This window comes from Oryzias latipes, chromosome 13 (assembly GCF_002234675.1).
Source record: "Oryzias latipes chromosome 13, ASM223467v1".
In the NCBI taxonomy this organism is placed as follows: Eukaryota; Metazoa; Chordata; class Actinopteri; order Beloniformes; family Adrianichthyidae; genus Oryzias; species Oryzias latipes.
Window position 1 is genome coordinate 13,282,871 of NC_019871.2, and position 23,688 is coordinate 13,306,558.

General features: G+C 37.7%; 1 protein-coding gene and 1 long non-coding RNA gene across 3 annotated transcripts in view; one reads left to right on the forward strand and one right to left on the reverse strand.

Annotated features, from left to right (window-relative positions):
* Positions 1-23,688, forward strand: part of LOC101173401 (schwannomin-interacting protein 1) — a 246,977-nt gene that overhangs the window by 131,642 nt on the left and 91,647 nt on the right. The window lies entirely within an intron of this gene.
* On the reverse strand, positions 10,084-13,592 carry LOC105358669. The gene is made up of 4 exons (XR_002874445.1): positions 12,722-13,592; positions 12,095-12,252; positions 11,669-11,764; positions 10,084-10,315 (listed from the first exon to the last, which is right to left on the reverse strand). It is a non-coding gene; the product is annotated as an uncharacterized LOC105358669 (long non-coding RNA).

Here is a 23,688-nt window from a genome sequence, read left to right on the forward strand (position 1 = left end):
TGAGCTCACTAGAACTGTGCAACACCAACAACTCCACATGGGCAGTACAGAATGAACATAACACAAAGCAGAGGTAAATGACCGGTTTGTGTCTACTGGAGGTGACAGAATTGAACGCCTGTCTGTTTTGGTATTGACTCAGACCTTCTGATGTACAGTTGATTTGGAAGAGCCTGTACAATACAGATATATTTTTATTCTGCAAACCTGAAAGATAATTAGTTTCAACTTAAGGATGTCAGAGGTTTGAAATATGAAGTAAAGTGTTCAACAAAAAATGATGCACAAAAATTATGGCAGGTACACTTTATGTAGTAGACCGAGGCGTGTGCCAAGCTAAAACCTCACAGGACTTTAACCTAAAAGTCTTTGCCACAACACACCAAAACATGGCCACTTACTAAGATAAAGTGCACAGAGGAACAAAAACACAACACATTTACTTTGAGAAAGGAGCCCTCCAAGCTTAAACAAGCCTGTGTGTGAACCTAAAGACAATAGAGATATTAAGACTTGAACAACCCAGATATTACCCACGGAGATCAATGATCCCATTAAAGCTTGAAGCAGATGCTTCTTGTTAAGCAGAGATGGCTGCACATTATGGGTACTGGCAAGTAATATAGCTCAATTTTACTGCATTGGACACTTTGCCACACAAAATCTTCATAATATATTTTGCTTTTCAAAGCTTATATATTACATGGCTCAGGAAATTAGGCAGCATTTAAAGCATGAATAATCAGAATACCTTATCTCTGTCTGTGGAAACCTCTCCACTATGATGACACGTGTTCCTGCTAAAGCATGAGAACAGATAAAAAGTAAACTCTTAGAAGATTATTTATATCTGCACTGCTAATTATAGTGTGAAAACGATTATAGTCTTCATGTGATCCATTGAGCTTTTTGTCATTTTGTTGTTGTCATCCTTTAAGGCGAAGATTTGTTTTCACTGATGACCTGAATGGAACGGGAGAGCAGCCATGTTTTCTGTAGCGGAGAGGTGGAGGAGGTAACTGAGGGAAGGGTCAATGGGGGAAAAGAAGGCTGATGGAATCCCTTCTGTAATTTATGTAAATGCAGCTCAGGCCTCCACACCTGATCCCCCGGCTGTCCTCTATAGTGTTTGCTCTTTTTAATGTCTGCTGGTAAATTCAGGATTTGGCTCATTGCACAGAACAGGCCGTCGCTGCTCACTGTCAACAATCATCAGTAAAACTCCCTCATAGAAGTCATTCATGTTTGAAGTATTGTGATGAATGTTACCTAATGCTAAGGCATATTCTAGGATATTTTTTGTCTCTGTTTTATGACACAGCCTTTCATTCTAGATTTTTGGAAACAAGTAGGTTTTTAGAATATTTCTTTATTTTTCAGTGTAGAGTAATTAATTATGTAATTAGTTCATTTAACTGTTAGTTCAAATGTATGTTTGAATAAATAATTAATGTATTTTTCAGACTATAAGTCGCTCCTTAGTCGCAGCAGTTGTGGAAGTCGCAGCAGCCAAAAAAAAAACATAATAAAGAAGAAAAAAATCATGTAGAAGTCACACTTTCGGGAGGAAAGTGCAATGCTTCTAGAAAAATCTGCCGAACCGGCATAATCCTGCATTCATATCAAATGAGATTCACATGTCAAATTCGCCGTCCGCTGGCTCTTTTTTGACACATCAAAATTTGATGCTGAATTCTTGTCTAGACGATCCCGTCGCGTGTGGGAGAGGCTACTGTCAAATTTTTTTGTCTCATTACTACGTGGAAACTTTGATTGTATATCTCAATTATAATGCAGGAAAGACACAGATGATGTTTTGAGGTTTATTTATTTTGAAGAGTTCTACTAAAGCATCGGTAAACATGTTCCATGTCTGGGTTCATGAGATCATTCAGTCTTGTTTTTTCAGTGAGACGTAGTTTCTAGTGGTTGAGCTTCGGATGAATGATGGCACTTAGTTTCAACCGTACTTCTGTGACTCTGTGACCTAGTTTAATATGGTCCAAGGAGGTTAAAAAACAAAACTAAAGGAATATTAACGTCTTGAGGCATATAAGAAAGAAATCATAAAGCTGTCTGTTACAAAAACTGATACACACACCTACAGTGCCTTCTAGCATTTGTTAGCGGGAAACAACTGCTAAAGGGAAACCGGTTGTTAGTGGCAAATTAAACAGCTATATGAGCCAGTATTTATTTTTTTTAAATCATATACAAGTTGCTCCTGGGTAAAATTCACCCCCTCGTAAAACAATACATAAAAAAATCGCGATTTAAAAGGTAGCCTAGTCTTTAACCTTTAGACTATATATCTATTTTTTCTTTGGTGTTTTCCACTTCAGCTGATTTGAGATTAATTTACCATTAACAACAAAAGTCCCTCAATCTTCTCATATTTAAAAAGAGTCACATGATTTTGTTATCCAGAGCATTTTTACTTTTAAAAGTTGATCTGAAAGATGTTTGACTGCTCATCTCAGTTTGACTTCCACCACTCACGATAAGATAAGCTGGGGAGTAAAAAGAACATAATAGTAGCAGGAAGAAATCCCTCCTGCAAACTCAAAAGCATGGACACTGTCCTAAAGAAGTCCGGATGTCTCAGCTGGACTTTGGTTAAAGGCAGAAAAAACAGACACTGATGGACTGAGCCCAGGAAATAAGGACAGCGTCAAGAAAGACAGGTGTGCCTGAGAAACTCAGAGGGAACTTCAACACACACAACAGTCTTGTTCATTTCAAACTCAGCAATACTCTAAGACAAAAAGCTGGTCCATGCAAAGGAAAAAACACACAGGGAGAAGCATAGCAATATGGACTTTGCAATCCAGTACATTGAGGAGAGATTTGATCTGTGTCTTGGGTTAGGTAAACAGCCTTATGCACAGCACGGAAGAGCCAGAACATCAGGGCAGGACCCAGCTGTTCACCTGCACCTGAAGGACAGTGGGGGCTCCTTTAATTTTACATTCTGGATAGAGAGGACAGATGGTTTGAAAGAGGAGTCAAGGAAGCATCTATGTCAAAATGAAGAAACCCTCTCTCAGCCAAGGTGAGGGGCTAAGACAGTTTCTGTATCCAATGTACAGTTCTGTTTTGACATCTTTGCCCAAGAGACTACGGTTGCATTCACACCTATCACACACAAACAATAAACCACTAACCAATGCCTCCACCTCTGAGCCGCAACACGGAATAGGAAATTCACCAACCATTCTGATAAATCGCTGGATCATTGACATTTGCATTTGCTCACATATCATCTAGTTGTTTAGCTTTTTAGCCACACCTCGGAAGAAGGCAGGCCATGAATACCTGAATTCCCCATCAGCAGTAAGCTGGGTGAGATGAGTGGTAATGTAGGCGCTAAATGCTGGTTCTTCAAAGCCCAAATAGCCCATGATGTTCCCAATAGGCTTCTTCTTTTTCTTTTTCTACTGAGCGCTCTCCACCACCTACAGTTGAAAGAGGTTTGTTGTGAAAGGTTGAAGTGGTGAAAATCTAACAAATCTTTTTTAGGCTGTTTCTTTCACTGCTCTGTTCATATATATGACTGACTTGGTGTTATGTAATACCAGCCAGGCACAAACTACAATTACTATTCTGTCTTCCATGATCAAATTTCTAACGGTTGACACTTTTGTGAATTGAAAAAAACATTTTGTCCTCGGTGGGGTTGCGGGCAGGTTGCACGGGTGTGCAGTTTGGGCTGACCATGGGTTGCCCTGGCCTGCCTCTAGGGTTGCGCGAGAGGGTGGGTGCTCCTGGGTCTTTGTCTGACGGTGGGGCTCTTGGATGCCTGGATCGGCCGGGTTGCTACGCTGCCTAGCCCGAGCTCTGGCATGTGGGGTGCCGGGCCTCCTGCCTTTGCTGGAGCATTTAGTGTGATCAAGGTACAACACTATAAGAAGATGATTAATGTTTGTGATGCAGTGGTTGAATTGCACCCAAATCTGTAAAACAGTACAGGTGTTTAGTATGCAGACATGCATGTACATTTTGAAGACTCCAATACTATAAATACTTTTGAAGAGAGTTTTTTTAATTATGGTCTCAGGGGGTCACCATGTACCTTGTTTTCTGTTACCCTGCTTCAACACACCTGATAGACAGTGTCATTAATCTCTGCAAAGACCTAATTGACCTGTTGGAGCAGGATAAACATAAAAGACATGGATGCTGTGAGCTAGGACTCAGACACTGCAACAGAAGAATTGCAGAGTTGTAATAGTTATCAAAGGCTTTTACACGCATGACAATTCCAAAGAAATCACAGCTTTAACCGATTTTTCATGCAATGTGTGGAGTATCTTAGTGTGACAGAGACGATAAAAACTGCATACAAGCAGATTCCATCAGCTAAGGCCTTTAAAGTCACAATAAATGTTTAAAAGTGAGTGTAAAACAAGCATTGAAAATTGCATTAAATAAGGAATTTTGTTCATTTTATTCAAACTGCTTAAAAACAAGTTTATCTTCTAAAATGAGTGTCCACCTGAAGTGCACTTTAGAAAATCATGCAGAGATAATCTGCAGGATCATCAACATGAGCAGGACTCCACTTAAATTTGTCAGAAGATGAAAAATTGACAAAAAATTAGCTTGTTATGAAATACCCCAACACCTTAGGTGGTCATTTTAAAGTTTTTACTTATGTAGTAGTTGCACCTGTCAGACAAATGCAACTTATTTTTACCTCCTCACTCAATAAGTTGTCAAAATTACTAATCATATCTTATTCTGAGTGTTGCACAACATGAGACCTCACAGTCCTAAACCGATTTTTTTTACCCTGCTGGCATTAGAATTATGATTGTCCTAAATATAAGTACATTTATACAATTACCTAGTTTTTGACAAGGTTAATGACTTTTGCTCCCCTCAGTGCTCCTCCATCAGCATAGGCAAACTGACAGCAATTGTTTCTCTGTGTTTCTCTTCTCCAGACCTTTGTACAGTGCTCCCCATATGACTTCAATCTGCCTGTCTGACAAGCTGAACACGAGTGGCCTTGATCGCTGCAGGAGATCTGCAAGATGCAGTTCTGTACATACATTTTTTTTAAAAGAGGCACGGTGTTAAATAAACTGTCTCTGAAGCTCAAAAAGTGGGCTGTGAATCAAACCATTGCAGGCTCTAAGCTTTATAAAAGACTATGAAGACTGGTGCTTGTAAAAACAAGCTGATCTTTTAGCTCCAACCATTAATTGGCACATGAGTAAATATACAACATAACTACTCATCAAGTAGGCAGAACTAGTTCAGAGCCCATCCGAATAGGCTCAGGAGACTAGTTTAAGTCTGTAAGAAAGGGATTCTATTAAAAATAACAAATATGTCTTCAGTAAAGACAATTTCAAAGTGCTGTGTGCTGTTTGACAGAAGGAGAAACAACTATTGTGAGTTAAGATGTCAAAGCTCCAAAACCTTCTAATGAGTTTCAGAGAGACTAATAAAGACTCAGGTTCTGTGTTGTTGAAAAAGTAGCAATGGTTTATTATCTTTCTGCTAGAATCTATGTATCACTGGTTTAATTGCCTTTCTAGGTCCATCTAATTTAATATGTCTGTTTGTTTTTCATGTCCAGATGGATCTGTAAGGATCACGCTTGATTAGGACCAGCAGATCTCAGTCTCTATTAAGAGATATTGAGTAAAAAAGAATCCACGATGTTTTAAACAGATATCATGACATGCCTTTACTGCTTCTTTATTTGTTGGGGCGACAGTGGCTCAGGTGGTTGAGCGGGTCGTCCAATGACCGAAGGGTTGGCGGTTCGATCCCCGCTCCCACCAGCCAAAATGTCGTTGTGTCCTTGGGCAAGACACTTCACCCTCCTTGCCTCCAGTGGTGTGTGAATGTGCATGAATGTTCTTGGTGATGGTCAGAGGGGCCGTAGGCGCGAAATGGCAGCCACGCCTCTGTCAGTCTGCCCCAGGGCAGCTGTGGCTACAACCGTAGCTTACCGTCACCAAGTATGAATGAGGAGTGAATGAATAATGGACACAATGTAAGCGCTTTGAGTGTCATGAAAAGCGCAGATAAATCCAATCCATGTTTTTTTGTGTTGGATTGATTGCATGAATGTGGAGTCCAGTTTACCTTCATTTTGTTGAAAAAGTTTTAAACAATGAACATTGTTGCTCAAAAAATATGTGTATCAATGGTACAGCAGAGCACAATTTAAAAAAATGTCATTTCAAATGTAAAAATATTTCCACTTTGCTTTCATAAATCCAACCTAGTGTACATTCTACTTGGCAAACATGGTAGTCCCTTTTAATGTTTAAATATTTGCTAACCTAAGTGTATTTAACAATTGTTTTTTTAAGTTTAACATCCAAAGCAAGACATAAATTCTTTGTTTGATGACTTATTTCCAATGTTTATTGGAATTGTGCAGTATAATTCAATCTTTTAAAAGTTTTCAGTGGCTTTCAGGTATTTTTTGTGGCTCACAAAACATTTGGTCAGTTTTCTCCTTTTCATATTGCTAATTAGTTTAACAGTTTCTTTGTCACATATGAAAGAAATATTGCAGCATAGGTCATTTTCTTGCTTGTGTTTAGGATTTGCTTTCAAAAATATGAAACCTGCAATGCTGACTTCTGCACAACTGAAACAGATCAAATCAAACTTTATTTATACTTACTTACTTTCAGGCTCTAGCTTTTTCATGAACAAAATTATTTGGAATTGAATGCAATTTACCAAATAAAGGCTAGGGAGCTCATTATGCTACGGATACACCAGGAATGTGAGGCATGTTCAAGAGCCCACGTTCAGAATGTCTTTTAGTATCTTGTGTTCACACTGGACTGTCACTTCTCGACACTAGTCTATGTGCTGACAGTTGGAAGAGGCTTGGTGCAAAATGTTGAAGCGCTGCAAATCTCACCAGTCTTGCTCCTGGCTTTTTCTTTTACAGCTCTATTCTGATATCTGAAAGACTTGGTGACATATGATTCTGTCCAGGCACAAACTGCAGCTGCTAATTTGTCCTCCATGATTAATTTTCAAAGAGTTGGCACTTCCATATTTTGAAAAGAACCCCTACTCATACGTCACTACCAAATCTGGGTCCCTGATAAGTCAAAGTTGAACTGGTTTAACTTTCGACGCTCTCAACGTTTTGGACATACAGGCTAAAAATGGTTGTCGTAGTGATGCATGAATGCAAGAGTTTTGAATGTGGAAGCCCAAAACACATGTTTATGCATGTTTACATACAGTTTTTTATTGGAGTAGTCGCATGAACGTGCGTTGCCAAGGCCAGTGTGAACGTAACATTACACAAGCAAGACAGTACAATTTCACTGCTAAATAATCCAAATGTACCACATCAATGATATTTACAGCCTGTTTTCTGAAACCTTTTTTGCCTATTTGGTTGAATTGTTAGATGTGTAATTGTATTTTTATGTTCAATCTTCAAATTTAGTACAAACAAAAACAAAAAGTGGATCATGGTATTTTGATTATCCCAAGAGTGTAACTTCTTAACTGTATTTTACCTGTAAAGATGCATGTAGGGGTCTAAGATTTCACACAGTGTTCTTATATTCATGACAGCATTATTTACAAGTGCTAATAAATTATTATTATTTTCCAATTATCCAAAAGAATATGTCTTTTAACAAAAGAGTGAAATCTTGTGTTGTGTTGTCAATCTATTTAAAGCAAAGGCATTCAGACGGCTTTCTTAAATTGTTTACATATCAGAATGAGAAAGGCAGATGAGCCATTTTATGACGTTTCATTCTTTTATTTGCCCCTTATTCATTGTGTGATTAATAGTCGCTCGACTTCTGTGTGGTATTATGAATATCATTACTCATTCAAGTAAACTGACAAAAAAAGGGCTACTGGGTCATGCAGCCACTAAGAATAATGCCGCAATATGAACAGTATTCCCATCCAGTCTCATTCAAACTCATAAATGTGCCCCAGACAGATGCTCTGTGAATTTGCACCTACAAGGTTATGTGGCAGAGTAGTGCATGCATTTGTAAGTCCTGATCCTGATCGCATATTCTGCAACAGCCCTGCATTCCAGAGTCTGGAGACTTTTTTACAGCACACTCTTTTTTTTTCGTTGAAGAAAAGGGCCATTATTCCGAGCACAGCTATCAAATCTGACTTTTAAATTGTACACAAACACTTATCTCACACTTTCCTCCTCATCTTTCCGGTGCTTTCTTGTTCCATTCTCTCTGTTTGTTGTCTCTTCAGGGAGACTTTATATGAAAGGCCAACAGCCTAGGGACATGCTCGGTTAATAGTGCCCCTAAATGAAGTCATCTATAACGGTAGCAGCCTTTCATACACATACACGTACACGCCCACCTGAAAACAGAGACACACATGTCTCTATCCTGGGGACATATTGGAGGCAGCATCCACTTGGACAGCTGTGTGATAGAACAACATTTGACTTGATAGGGGGAAGTGATTGAAAGGGTGACCTTGAGAGGGTTACAGAGATGAGAGGCAGGCAGGTGGAGTTTAATTAAAGGTTCCTTGAGAAAAGAGAGAGCCTTGAGTTTTGCAAAGAGAGGGGCAAACGGGAGGGGTGAAACAGGAAGTGTGGACAGGGTGAGGCGTCACGAAAAAGGTTTGAGGTTTCTTTATTTTTCCTTTGCAACTTATACTCTTTTTCCTTAGTCGCCATGCATATGCATGCTCAGTCTGAGTCTTTGTTTGAAATATTAAATCAAGATTCACAATTTGCATCACAAATGCATCAAAGATGCTAATGAGAAGCAACAAATAAGATATTTTTGGAATTTGTTCCCAAGGAAACTTGTCTCGTTGTTTCATTACTTTGGAGGTGAATATCAAAGCTTGATGCGCATCCATGGAGGAGACTTTTGTGGGCAATGTTCCAGCATTGCAGCTGTGTTACGTCACCGAGAGCCAATGTTTTTGTTCCTGGTCCCTTTCTGAATATTTCACGCTGCCATTTACTCCCGAGTTCACTCCCAGAGAAAGGGAACCATTATAAATTGCACTCTTCTACATCCCACTCCCTACTTCTCCAGGCCCCCTCTCTCATCCTCCTTCTCTTCCTACACCTTTCGCTTTGCTTTTCTATTCTCACCCACTAAGTTTCATTTTTTAAAGTCTTCATCTCTTGGTTTTCTCTTTTTGCCGCCAAATCCTCCGTTTTATTTGACTGAATGATAATGGGTTTGAAACATATTCCAAATGGACTGCAGATCAGTGTCAGGATTACTTTATCATTCATTTCCTATTTCCCATCTATGGGCAATCCAACTGTGAGCTTGCATGTTAAGCTGCTGTATGACTCCAAAACAGGCAAATGAAAAACAAAACAAAGCAAACAGTTGCATCTTATTTTGGCTAATTAAGAAAAAAATTTCTTTGGCTGTTCTGAAAAAAATATATATTTTTGTTGTTTTTAACATGTTCTTGTAGCATTTTTCCTCATAATGGACGACATATATGATAATATACACTGTAAACCCGAATAAGTTCAGTGAACTCAAAATTTTTGAGGAAACAGATTACATAATAATTTTTAAGTTGACTTACTTAAAAAGTATAAGTTATTTGAACTTAAAATCTTTGAGTTGAATAAAATAAAACAATTTAACTAAAAGTAAACAATAACTTTTTATTTAACTAACTTAAAGATTCTTACTTTACTAAACTAGAATATTTTGTTTTTATTGAACCTTAATACATTAGTCAATGAACTAAAAAACTTTAATATATCTCAACTCAAAATTAATCATTTGAAGTCAAAACTAATCTTTTTTTATCCTTCTTAGTCAGGACCATTGTTACAAAAGAAATACTGAGGCAGAATTGTAATTGCAAGTTTATTTTTAAACCACCTTCCACAAGTACATTTGAACAACTTGTGGTACTAGAAAATGTAAAACACTGTACAATTTGTGTTAAGAAAAAGTGCACAAGCCATAAAAAAAAAAAAAAAAAAAATCAGTCTTCAAGAAAAGCAAAAAATGAGCACTAATCTTTTTTACACCATTTCCTTATACAACTTTATAAAAAAGAGCATTCTTACATTTCAAGAAAAGCAAAAATTGTTTATTAGCCTTTTTTTTTACACTTTTCCCACATAAAACTGTATTTTCTTAGGCTGCCCTTTCCCTACAAACATTAGCGCTCAAAAAAATACCCATTTGGGAATGTCGCCTACCACAAGCTCATCTTCCAACACAACTGCTGTACTGAGCGGACAGAAATGCACTGAACTTGTATTGTTGTTGCTGACGGTCAGAATGCCAACAGAGGAGCTGCTGATGTCTGGCTCTGGTGACGCTTTAATCTGCAAAGGAAAAAATACAGTGTAGTATTAAAGAAAGAATTGATCGTTTGAGGGAAGAAAACTTTATGCAAAAACTACAACCTGAAATTGACATTTTAAGAGAAGGTCAGAAATTACACATCAGGAAAATTATTAAAGTTGATTTAAATTAATGATTTCAAGCATTGTAGTCAAAGCAATAAAGAATTTACACATATTTATCAAACTTATTACAGAAATGATAAAATGCATTGATTAAAAAGACAGAAAATAAAACAAAAACGTCACTTAAATCACATTTGCTTAATTCAATACAGTGATCTTTAACTAAAGTCATGTAGAGATTGATTTATTGATTGAAAAGGATCTGGAAGAACAGAGCTTATATAATACAAAATCAAATGAAATCAAAATAAGACTATATGTAAGAATCATCATGATTCCATAAGGCACTGTACACAAAAAAATAAACAAAAGCTTTTGTAACATGACAATCTGAAAACAGGATCACATTTATCCACCCAAACGCCACCCCTCCCTCCACCTAACCAGTTTCACCAACATAACTCTCAGCTTGTGCTGGATGGTCAGCACCTTTCAGGACACGTCCAGGAATTCCATCCGACCCAGCTGCTTACCTACTATTCACCCTCTGGAACTCTTTCCTGATGTCATGCTCTCACAGTTAGCACTCGTAACTCTCCACCAGGTTGTGTCTCTGTTATGGGGCAGTTTTTCAACTACAGCTCAGAACATCTCCATAACAATGACACAACCTGCTGGAAAGAATCCCCTTCTTGCCAATGCAACTTAAGAGCAAAGATTCAGTTCAATTTTATTTATATAGTCCTATGTCACAACAAAAGTCGTCTCCATGGGCTTCATACCGGCAATTGTACAAGAACATGAAATCATAATACATTAGGTATTGGCTAAACTAAACAGACTAAACTAAACTGGGCATCCCTGCCATTAGATCCCTCTTACACAGTAAGGAAAACTCCTTTAAAAAAATAAATAAAACAAAGACTCCTCCCCCAGGACGGACAGGCGATGTTCCAGAACTCTTAGAGAAGAATTACATTTTCTAGTTCAACAACTGCATTTTTAAAGTCCAGCAGATTGGCGTCATCCAGATGAAATAGGGGACGGCTGTGGGCCCCAGACGAGTCAGAGGCGAGGTCCACGGTCAGGTACAGGAGCACAGATGAGCTGGAGTGCAATATTTTAGGAGACCATGTGCTTTGCCACATAACATTGCTTTGGCATGACTTTCTGGTTAAGTTATATTACCCACACAGCTGGAGTATTAACCAGCACACTGTCACTGGTACTATTTAGTGAATAAAACATTATCCATCATAAAATACTTACATTCCAAACTTTGAAGAACTGTGGGTCCTCCTCACGTTTGTATATGGGAAGCCAGTACAGGACAGGAGTACCATTAACATCAGCAGTCTGTTCTTGCTGAACAGAAACAAATACAAATTAATATGGCAAACATATTTCAAATGACTGCACCCTTTGGTCTGGCTCAGATCAGTTCATTTAGTCTTTTTAATTATCTTAAAATTGTACAGTTATTTCAAAAATACACCAAACATAAGATGACATTAAATTCATATTTACAAATGCATTGGGATCAACGTTGATGTTTTTTTCTCCAGTGAAGTAAACATTTACAGTCATTCACTGAATTAGAAACGCTCAGTGATTAATATGAACCGATCCAAGTCAGCCCCTTCTTTTAGCTATACTAATGCATAATGTTGATCATGCCATGCAGTTATACCTCACCTGTTTATCATAGAGGTGCAGAATGTCGCATAGAGCCTTCCGGTTCGTGCTGCCTTCTGTCTCAAAAAGATCAGCATCCGTGGCGTCTGTCTGTCCAGGTCAAAATAAAACGGTTTTCGCAGGTTGACATTTGTGATGCGATGAAACTCAGCTCACATCTACAAAAAAAAAAAAAAAATTAAAATGTTAAACACAATTTAAAGCTTTTTCAAGCTACTGGTAGCTTGGAAAAACTGCTGCATTTTACAATAGCCTCAATACTCTGTCCACAATATGTAATCTAGGATGCATATTAATATTTTATGGATGTTTTAGGAAGAGACAAAACTGTTATATTAAAATATTTGACATTGTGAAACACAAATCACAACCAAACCAGGGGCCAAAATACCGTTTTTTGAGTCTTAAACAAACTATATAATACATTTAGTACTTTAACTCGAGCCCAATTCAGGACAAAGTTATAACTGCTACATAACATTAACTTAAGGTAGGTTGGACATTTTTACTTATTCATAATTAATTTAATTTGTCAATAAGGTCAAATGTTCTCCAGGAGGATTCATTGGACTGAGAGCTGCCCGTGTCTTAAATATTGCAGCCATGTTAACTACAATCCAAACTTACCTCCGCTCTTATTTTTCAAACGCACCGCCGGTTCACTAAAAATAAGATACGAGAACAAGTTAGCGTAAGGCAGCTAGCTTAGCCCACATTTGCATTTATTAGGTTACTACGTGAAATACAAGTTACAGAAAAACATAACGATTGCCAAATCACAGAGCCTGTGGTAAAAAGTAGTAGAAAAAAAAGGCAATTCCCACCGAGTCGTATATGTGGCTGTGGCAGCCGCTCTGCCAGAGCTAGCTAGCGGTTAGCTAGTAGTAACGGTTAGCTAGTAACGGTTAGATAATTTAAAATGTGCGCCAACCAACTCGGTAAACGTAAAACTTGAAACTTTGCCCCAACAACTTCTTTTAACCACAAGCAATAATTCTCTGATGACATGATACTGCAAAACATACATAATTGTTTAATTCAGAACAAATATTATTCGAAGATACATACAAACTCGTGGAGCACGTCATGAATACAAAGGATATACTAGAAGGAACATCAAAAGAAGCAACAAATATATAATACAGAGGCGAAAGTCATAAAATATAATAAAAAATAAAATAATACGACTTACCTAGACGTATGTGTATCAACTTGGGCCAGCTGACACTCGCATCAGACCTCCGCCATCTTGAAGACTTCTGTGGCTGAGTTCACGTTCATGGGCGTACGTTATGACGTCATCACGTCTCATTACTCATAAGTTTTGACTCCAAGGTTTCATTTACTCAAAATGTTTCAGTCCAATAAAGATATAACTGTGGCAAAAGTTGAATCGGCTTATAGGTTTTAAGCTGACTCAACTTGTTTGTTACTTTTGAGTTCAGTGATTATAAAACTTTTGAGCTCATTGGACTATTCGGGTTTACAGTGTTAGTAAAGGAATCCTAAAATTGCTTTTCGGAGTATTTTTTTAATTCAACTTGTTGTGAATCAGGAGCAGACAAAAAATACAGTTGTAAAAAGCTTGTACATAAGGAGGCTATCTCCACGCCAACGGTCCCACCCACAACTCAGAGGTAAATTTCTGGTGAACTCCTGCCGTGCTGCACATAATTAAAAAACAACTTTTACAATAGATCAAAAGATGATCAGAGCAGGTCTTTGAACATTCTAATAGATTAGTGCACATGTATTAACCTAACTGTGTTAATCTAAACTGAACATCAGGTTACTCTTAACTGTTACTGAGTCTTGTGTATTAGTGAGGTCTAATTACAATTAGTATAAGGTACAATTCCCTTTTTATTCGCTGCAAACAGCCAATGAGAGTAATTTTGCCAGTAAAAATATATCAGCTGGGTCCAACTGCTGTCATGTTGCCTTTAATCTTAAGAGATTAAAGAGACATAGATGTTAAGGATTTCCATCACAGCTGACAGTAGATGCCTGGATTGAAATTTCTGCCCTTACAGTGACATTTTGTTTTGTTATTTTCCTTAACACAAGTGGATGAAAGTTTTTTTTTGTTTAGTTTTTTTTTTATCACACGGGCATGTGGCAGCAGTCGCATCTGTAGAAAAAAAACCTGCAGCCATAATATTTCATATAAACCAGAGATGATTGGCAGCTCAATGCACGGCTGACCCCGTGAACTGCGGTGGCCCTCTGGGATGCAGACAGGTGCTTTGCTGATCAAAGGCTGCACGCGCACGCTGAACTTTTGTACCTCCGTGTCAGCCTTCTCCCTTTTCCAGCCTCCGCTCACTAACTTTCTGCGCTCCTTCGGAAGACGCAGCCGAGTGTGTCCTGTCAAAGAGCAGCAGCACTTTTATCTGTTCAAAGACAGTGAGGCCTCAGAGAGCGGGAGATGATGTGGAAACAAATAAAACCTGTTTACCCACACAGGATATCTAAAGAGTGAAGAAGAAATTAGAATAGAGAACAAGCAAGAGTGAAGAGATAAGGAAAAGTGACACATTTGCCGCAGTATCGACACCATGAAACGTTCGATTAGCTCTTCAAAGCTTGTTACTTCTACTTTAATATTATGCTAGTATAACACTCTCCCTGCGTGAAGGACTGATTTCTGACCATCGTCAAGATGGCTTAGTCCTTCTTTAATTCAAATCCTTTGCATAGAGCTTTTATCCTATAAACTACATTGATGATCACGTTGAAAATAAAGCACACATACAGACCTCATTTGTTTCCTCAGAATACAAAAGCCTGAGTTCCTGCTGTGTGCCAGTGCAGCTGCAGCCTGCGCTGAGAGATTTGGGTCAGGTTCTGGAGGATGGCCGTCTGGCGGTGTTGTTGAGTTGTGGCTTTTTAACAGATTGGATTTTCCCTCTCATCTGCTCGTGGACGGTAACTTACTGCGGTTCGTATGATGATGTGAGTGAGTGGATTAAAAAGGGGGAACCATGAACAGAGTAGGAGGAAATGGAGCCAGGTCTCCCCTCCAGGAATATATATGAATCAAGGAAGGCAGGAGTCAATGTCTATGATGCTTCTTTCTTGAACATCTTTTTCCTTTTCTTTTTATTTTGGTTAATCGTTGGTTTGCATTTCAGTTTATTTTGTATCTGTTTTCCAGTTTATGGAGTATTTTTTTTCCATTTGTTTGCATGATCATGCACTCTCCCTATAGTTTATGAAATGTCTGGATGCTTGGCTGTTTGTTTTTTCTAATTGATAAATTCAATTTTAACTCTTTGTCAGATTAAATTGATTATTTAATTATAATTCACTCTTATCCATATGTTGCAGCTGTTTTTGCATTATATAAAATTGTATTCATAGTTTCAATCTCTGAAAAAGTTTCCTTTTTGATCAAACTCCGTCGTGATCACACAAGCAACATTCACCGCTGCAAAATGGTGCTACAACAGTTTAGGATGTGGACCCCCTCGTCATTGCATTGTTTCTGCAGAGACAAACAGCAGTTTCTTGTTTTATGTAAGAATCGGTTAGATTGAAGCTTTAAAAACTTACAGTAATGACACCTTAAAACATCACAGGTGAAATAAAAGAGGAAGGGAAAAAAATCACAATCTTGCCAATGACCTCAATTTTTTAAGTTAATAAAATGTTGAGGGAAAGTGATGGGTGTTTCTCACTTCATTCTGCAGGTGTTGAAGCTTGTTTGATCTATGAAACGGGAGTTCTCGGTTCACTTGCAGGTCAACTGACATGAATGAGGGACTGGGAAAATGCACATAGATTACCCTTAGGATTTAAAAAATAAATGAATTTACATCAAATTCATCTTTAATATCGATATTGATTCATCGAACCCATTAACCAGTTTTCCGTCAAAGATTTTTTTTAGCTCAAAAAAGATAATTGCAGTTAGTTAAGTCCACCTTTATTTGGTTTATAACAACAGTTTAATAGAAATATTAATGACCATGAAGTAAAATGAGTTTTGGATTAAAAAAGTTAAAATAAATCATGGTTGATCCAATCAAATCATAAACTAAAACAAGAACTTGTGAATTCAATTGATGTAGTATTTTATGAGTGATACCCAGCAGAAATCCAGAGCCCAATGAACTAACGTGAAGAAAGAGTGAGAGATTTGTCTTTCCATTAAAAAAAGAAACATTCCAAACAGCAAATTCAATTCACTAGGATCAGAAAAGCAGAAAAAAGGGGTATCTATTTACCTTCACCACCATATAGTGAGGTGGTAAGTAGACACGCAAGACGGGCTGTTTTCCTTCTTAAAGCCTTCATTGTTTTAGATCCATGTAAGTCTTTGTTTTCCTCTTTTGAGCTGGCATCTGAATAAAATCTGGATAGCTCCAACATTGCTCGCCATTTTGTTGCACAGGTATGGGTTGGGATTGTTAGGGTCTATAAGCTAGTGGGAGAGCGTAAACAGATAAATAACAGGAAATGGGGGTAGGCTTACTCCTCGCCAACAGTCCCAGCCACAGATCAAAAGATCAAGATGATTGGAGCAGGACTTAAACAGATATGACCACATCAGAGAGCACAACCACTGGTTTCAGTAATTAACATAATTTAAGGAGTAAAGAAAACCTTTATTTTGCCTAAAACAAATCATCCAGAAGCCAAATCTAATACATAAGGGCATTACAAACTGCAGCTTTGTACTTGGATGTCATATTGGAGCCATCAAACATCAAACTCTGAGACTATGACACAAACTGTGCACACACACACACTCACAAACAAACCATTAGTTTGTCGAACTTCTGCCTGGCATGATATCAAGTTTGTGAATAGACGCTAATGCTATCTTTCGCGAGCAATAAATAAATCAATGCCACGCTCTCTGCCAGTCAGCGAGCTGCTTCAGCTCCAAAGTGACACAGCACTGTGCTCATCTCTGCTGTAATGATTACTTCACCATCACACTGGCAGACTTCCTATTATATGTTTATAATGTTGATATGAAGGTTATCGATTCCTGAAAGGACAGAATGGGACAGCAGGTGAATTCCAGGAAGTCTTTGATGATCAATATTACTCTGCTAAATCCTCTAGTTCTCAGTATCAACACTGACAGGGTGAATACAATACATGAAAAGTATAATTAAATTCCCTAAGTAATACCATTTTGCTTTGACATTTCTTGATATAAATTTAATTTTCTGTCATCTGACTTTTTCCCCACCTCTGTAACGCCACGGTAATAAGATGCCCTCGTGCTCCAATTCCAACCAGCTCTGGAGGCTCTGCGTTGTACGGAGGACATCAGTTCATCAAAATAAAAAAAGAAGGTGCAAAAAAATAAAATAAAGGAAATAAAAAATCCTCAAGAAATGTTGAGCTTAGAACCTTTATGAGTTGCACATCACGTTTTCATGTTGAATATTTTGGTCACAAATTTGTTTCTTGTAGATAAATAGTATTAACAATGGACTTTTTTTTATTAATATGTTATACTCTAAAATGTAGCCTCCTGTCCATTCAGTTTTATTGAGTTTTGTGGATTCTGTTATGATGTGTCACTGTTTATGCAGCTTAAACCAATGTGTCTGCTGAGAGACCAGAAAAGTGTTCACTGGCAGGCTGCAGTAGCTTCAAGCTGTACTACAGTTTCCTGGGAAACCATTTCTCATCTGTTTTTTATGATTCTGACTATTTATGCTCTGTAATAAGAAGCCAACGATTCTCAAATTCGTCTTGTCGTTTTCGAGGTTTATGATCATTGGCTTCCTCACAATTACCCCCAACACATTCAACATTTAGGACAGCCAAATCCCATGTCATAAAAAAGTCAAAACAACCTGTTTACAATTTTCATCTGAATTAATTGTTTTCATTTCCCCTCCAGCTTTTTTTTTATATCAAGATTGTGGCAAAAATATTGTTTTGTGTGTTTTGCTGAGGACCTACTGACCTCTCACATGAAAAGCAGCTGGTTTGGTTTCAGTCTGAGTCAGAAAAACAGTTTAATTAAACAGAAAATATTTATTGAAAAAAAACGAAATAATAGCATTTTTATGTAAATCAACAAACCAATCATTAGTATTTTGTCTGGAAAGACTGAGTTTTTGTAGAAGATTACATAATTCATTAGGTTGTTTGTAATCACTGCAATCACTGGCATTAATATTAGACTGAAACCAGTTTTAAAGGTGTGAAAATTACAAATCGCTGGTAAATAAATTGTTTTTATTGTAAAACAGATTTTTTTTTTCAAATTCAACTGGGAGTGACTGACAAGACGTGGCAAATTGAAAATCTGAAATCCTTCTGCCCTCGTTTACATAACATCATGAATATATATTAAATACTTTGATTAGTGTTTTGACAACATAATGCATTGCCATCTACTTTTTTTGCAAATCCGATTGTGTAAATTTGAAAAATGGAGCTTTGGCTTTGACCTCAAAGGCTGACAGTGCTGCTTCGACACACCCTTGATTATTTTTCACAGTCTTCTTGCTCTGCTTGTCATATCCATGGTTTGTGTTTTATGCTTGAATTGAAAAGAAGTTTCCTTGATGTTTCTCCAGAAACCTTTTTCATCAGCCTGCTGAACAGCTTTGAATGTTTGCATGTTTTCACTCCGCCTGTTCCTCTTGTATTCCAAGCCAAACTGAGGTGACAGAGACAAAGTTTGCTATTGATCTGGCAAACACCGCCCCTGTTTCTTCATATCCCACAGGAACATTAAAGCAGGATAGAAAGCTTTTTTTTTTCTCCTTCCTTCCTCCATGTTTCTCTTCTTTGTCCTGTCTGCACTGCTGCCTCAGACTGCCCTTAAGTAATTCCGAACCCTGACACATGCATCATCTTTGTTTCTCTGGGTTACTGTCTCTATGTTTGTGTGTTAGTAGCTCTAATGTGCAGGGCGTGAGCCTTTTACAATATGCTCAATATTACACCGCGGGGTCTCACAACCCAGACGATTCTCACACTGCAGAAAGAGGGAGAGAAATGGTTGGATGCAAAGGAATACGGCACTGAACTATCAGTGCGAAGTAAAAGCCATTTGTCTTTCGTTTCCCATCTTTGTAGCACCTCCAACACCCTGTAAAGCTTAACACACATAAAAAAAACATCATAAATACGCTAAAATCATTTTTATATTGTCTTAAAAAAAGAAATGACACACATCTATATAGGTGGGGCTAGCTCTTTAACTCATAAAGATGCCATTTTTTCATTAAAAAAATGTATTTAACTGGACAAATTGCCATAAAATTGTTGTTTCTTGTCAGATTTGTAGACGCAAGGTCATAAATGCTCTGCTAAACCTCTAAAAATAATATGATGTTTATTGCAAGTTGGTTAGACGTATAGTTCCTTATAAAAGTAAAGAAAAAAAAGTATTTAGTAGATTTGTTGTACAACCTTAAACTGTAAATAATCTCCGTCTTGCCAATAACTAAAAAAAATACTTTTAAAATACTGAAAACAGTCTGTGATAAAAAATATTCTTGTAATAGCTGCATTGCAAACAATGCTTAGAATATTTATGACTGTTGTCATATAAGGGAACCAAAAACACATAGTATTTAGTGGTTTTGTCCCCCCTTGTGGGGAAGCTGCAGACCACAGCAAAAATTAAAAGCACCCTATTTATCCCATGTCAGTCTTGGGCCACTTAAAGACCCACCCCAAGGAAAATCATAGTTTTGTTGTTTTCAACATGTTCTTGTTGCATTTTTCTCATGATAAAGGACATTTATTAAGAAAATTAAGCTCAAATTTTCCTTTCTGAGTATTTCTTTATTCACTTGTTGTGAATTAGGAGCAGATAAAAATTTAAAAGTAAAGAAAATCAAAGCTTAAAATTGTGTTTGTGAGTATCTATAAGTTGCAGCTGCCATCTGGCTCAAAACTGTACGGCTGGATAGCTCCAATATTACCCACCGTTTTTGTTGCACCAGTAATGTTAGATGGTGGTTGTGAGGCGCTGTAAGCTAGTGGAAGAAAGTGTAAACAAAGTGATGATGGGAAATGACAGTGGGCTCACTCCACATCAACAGTTCTGCTCACAAACAAAATTTCTGATGCTGCTTTGCAGAAACGACACAGGTTTTTTGATTTTGCCTAAAAACTGCATATTCTAAATTAAAAGACCCCTGAGAACACTTTAACAAAAAAATTAAAAGATGATTGGAGTGGGACTGCAAAATAAATGTAAGTTTTAAATTGCAGTCCCGCCATTTGATCCCATAAACCAGACGAGAATTTTGTTTGGGGCCATTAAACACAAACTTATTTAAAAATAACCAATTGTTGTCAATGGATTTTACAAGAAGAATTTAGACCATTGATAGAACATAATCAGTTTATGCCACAAAAGAAATCAGAAGATTAACTACAATGTTGTTCTGAACACATTGGTAGTTTGTGAGTTAATTTACGGTTTCCTGGCAGGCAGGCAGACTGAGGGGAGATGTGTTCTAATATTTGCTTTGTTATCCATTGATCCATGTGGATGAGCGCTCGAGTTTTGTAGATTAGGTGACCAGCCTTTGGGCTCTGTAGAAAACAAGCGGATACACTCTCACATACCTCGGTAATAAACTGGTTTCCACTGATAAGTGAAGTTGTTTGGATAAAAAACCTTGGGTAAAAAAGGGATTGTGGCAAATTTTAACAAGACAGAATGATTAATGCTGGTTCCCAGATGGTTCTGTGTAACTTATCCAAATACAATTAGCCCTTATCGATATTTAAGTGTCAGAGTTGGCTGCACAGATTGCTGCATTCAGAGAGTCTGCTCTCTTGTGTATTTCTGTGATTTGGGTTACTGATGCCTCAAGTGCTTTTTGTGTAAATTCTCATAAACTGATCATTTCATGAGCCGGGCTTATTATTCTTCAGTTGATGGTACTAAAACGGCCCATGGGGTAAACTATCATGGGACCAACTGTATTTTCTATTTTGTGAGAAACACAACATCACTGGTGTGTCAACAAAGGCTTTCTTTTTGAGAAAGGTTTTGACTTTTTCCATTTCAGGTACATTTTAAGACATGGCATAGGCATTGTTTAAGTGTATACAGGCAAACGCTGCCAATGGGGAGGAACATGTATGTACTGGGTAGACAGCAGCTTTGTGTGGGAGTGGGGAGCACCGTGGAAAAATTCGAATGATCCCCCTGGAGGAGTTTAGTCTCCTTGTTCTGTTGCAACTGGGAGTTTTTAAATAGTGAATGATTGTGTTCCAAGTTCCATGAGTGCTTCTGTGCAGTATGCAAAAGGAGGACAGATGCCAGATATACCTCGCAGCTTTTCTTATGCACATACATTCTCCAAGGAAACAGGTTTAAGAGGATACACTAAAGTCAGAGAGAAAGTTCTCCTCCATATCAGACTATTCCATTAATTGGAATAAGTCTGTTTTATTACCACTCAACAGGAATATGGAACAAAGACTCACAATTCCAGTTAAAACAGGAAATATCAAATATCTGGGTATCCACTTTTCCCCCAAACTATCAGAACTGGTGCAGCTAAACCACACCCCATTACTGAAAAGCATACAGGACGATCTAACACGCTGGACCAACCTGCCTTTGTCCCTTATGGGCAAGGTAGCCACGGTTAAAATGAAAATCTTACCCAAGGTTAATTATCTCTTCTCAATGATTCCCACACAACCGCCATTAAAATGGTTCAAAACATTAGACTCATCCATATCAAGCTTTCTATGGAACAACAAACCTGCAAGAATTAGTCTAAAAACTTTAAAATCTGCAAAAAGCTGTAGAGGATTAGAATTACCTAACTTCCACAGATACTTTCTTGCAAATAGATTGCAATACATCTTAAAATGGTTAAAAAATAATCCAGAAACCAACTCATGGTTAGACTTGGAACAGGCGTTATGTGGAAAGATCAACCTGTCACAGCTACCATTTATTAGCCAAACAGTTAAAAAACAGGATTGTTTCAAAAGCATTAATATAAATGCCACTTTAACAGCCTGGTGGGAATTTCTCAAAATATCAAAATCATCAATTCAACCGTGCAAAATTACACCCATCTGGAACAACCCGGACATCCTTATTAACAAAAAAATGATTCACTTCCCAGCCTGGCAAGCAGGGGGCATAAAACAACTAGAGCACGTAATTATTGATAGAAGATTCATAACTCCCCAGGAACTTCAAGACAAACATGGAATAAATAACTTCTTGGAATATCAGCAACTTAAATCAAGTATTACTAAAAAGTATAAATTTAAAGACGACAATTTAAAGCTACCAGATGTAGTTACCACTCTGATTAATTTTTCAATGAATAGAACTCTCTCCAAAATATACAAACTTTTATGTAATTTAGATAACAATATTGCCCTTCCAACAAAAAAATGGGATGCAGATTTGAGCATCAGCACAGATGAAAGCTTCTGGTTAGAACTCTGTCTAAACACCTTTAAACTGTCAAAAAGTCCAAATTTGCTGCTAATCCATCTCAAAACTCTTCACAGAATTTACTACACTGGACAGAGGATGTTCAAGATGGGTCTCAGTAACTCAGATATTTGCGAGCACTGTGATAATAATCTAACCGACAGCTACATGCATGCACTGTGGTTCTGCACTCCTGTCCAGGCTCTCTGGCAGCAGGTATGTGCCGATTTATCAGTCTGGCTTAAGGTTTCAATCACGGCTTCACCGTCACTTTGTGTGCTTGGTGACATGAGTGCCATCGATATAGAAGAAGGATTAGCATCTATCATTTTCACAACTCTTTGTATTGCCAAAAAAACTATTTTAATAAATTGGAAAAACAAGAAAAATGTAAACATAAGTCAACATAGAAATCTGCTGTTTGATCATATCAGCTTGGAAAAAATGTCAGCCCAAAGCTCAAGTAACTTTGAAAGAATTCGGTCTCTCTGGTCTCCTGTGGTTGACTCCATGACTTAAGGGGTGGGGGGCTTGGTCGTCGCTGCTCCTTGCCCTTCTTTTTTTTTTTTTTTTTTTTTTTTTTTTTTTTTTTTTTTTTTTTTTTTTTTTTTTCAACTTGTCCTGTCCAACAGCTAGGCAAACAGATGAGAGCTGAGGGCCTCTTGTGTTGGACATATTTTATTCTAACAAGAGGGGTTATTCATCTTCAGACAAACCAAAGGTATGTCTGAATAAACCCCTTTTGTAATTGAGGCCAAACTTTATTAATTTCAATCATGTTTGAAAATCTTTGGTGTTGGACCGGACGGAAAAGGAAAGAGGGGAACAAGAGAGAGGGACGTTAGAGAGAGGGGGGGGTAGGAGGGTGATAATAGGAGGGGAAGGGGGGTAAGACCATGAAGCAGCATAGAGCAGGCAGGTTTACTGGTTGTTTATCGTTACGGTACAGTTCAAATGTAGTACAAAAAGGGCGGGGCCTGTTCACACACACTCAAATATTATCAACACACCTGCTAGCCGCAGAAATGTCCACATGTCAACATGCACACAAAACAGATAGTGTTCACGAACGCATACTTATGCCTTTAAACCAACTAGTGTGAAATCTTTCATTCATTCAATCATGCAAACTATTAGTGCAAAGGTGAGCTAACACCTGTGCTCAGGTGAGTGTTTATGTTCT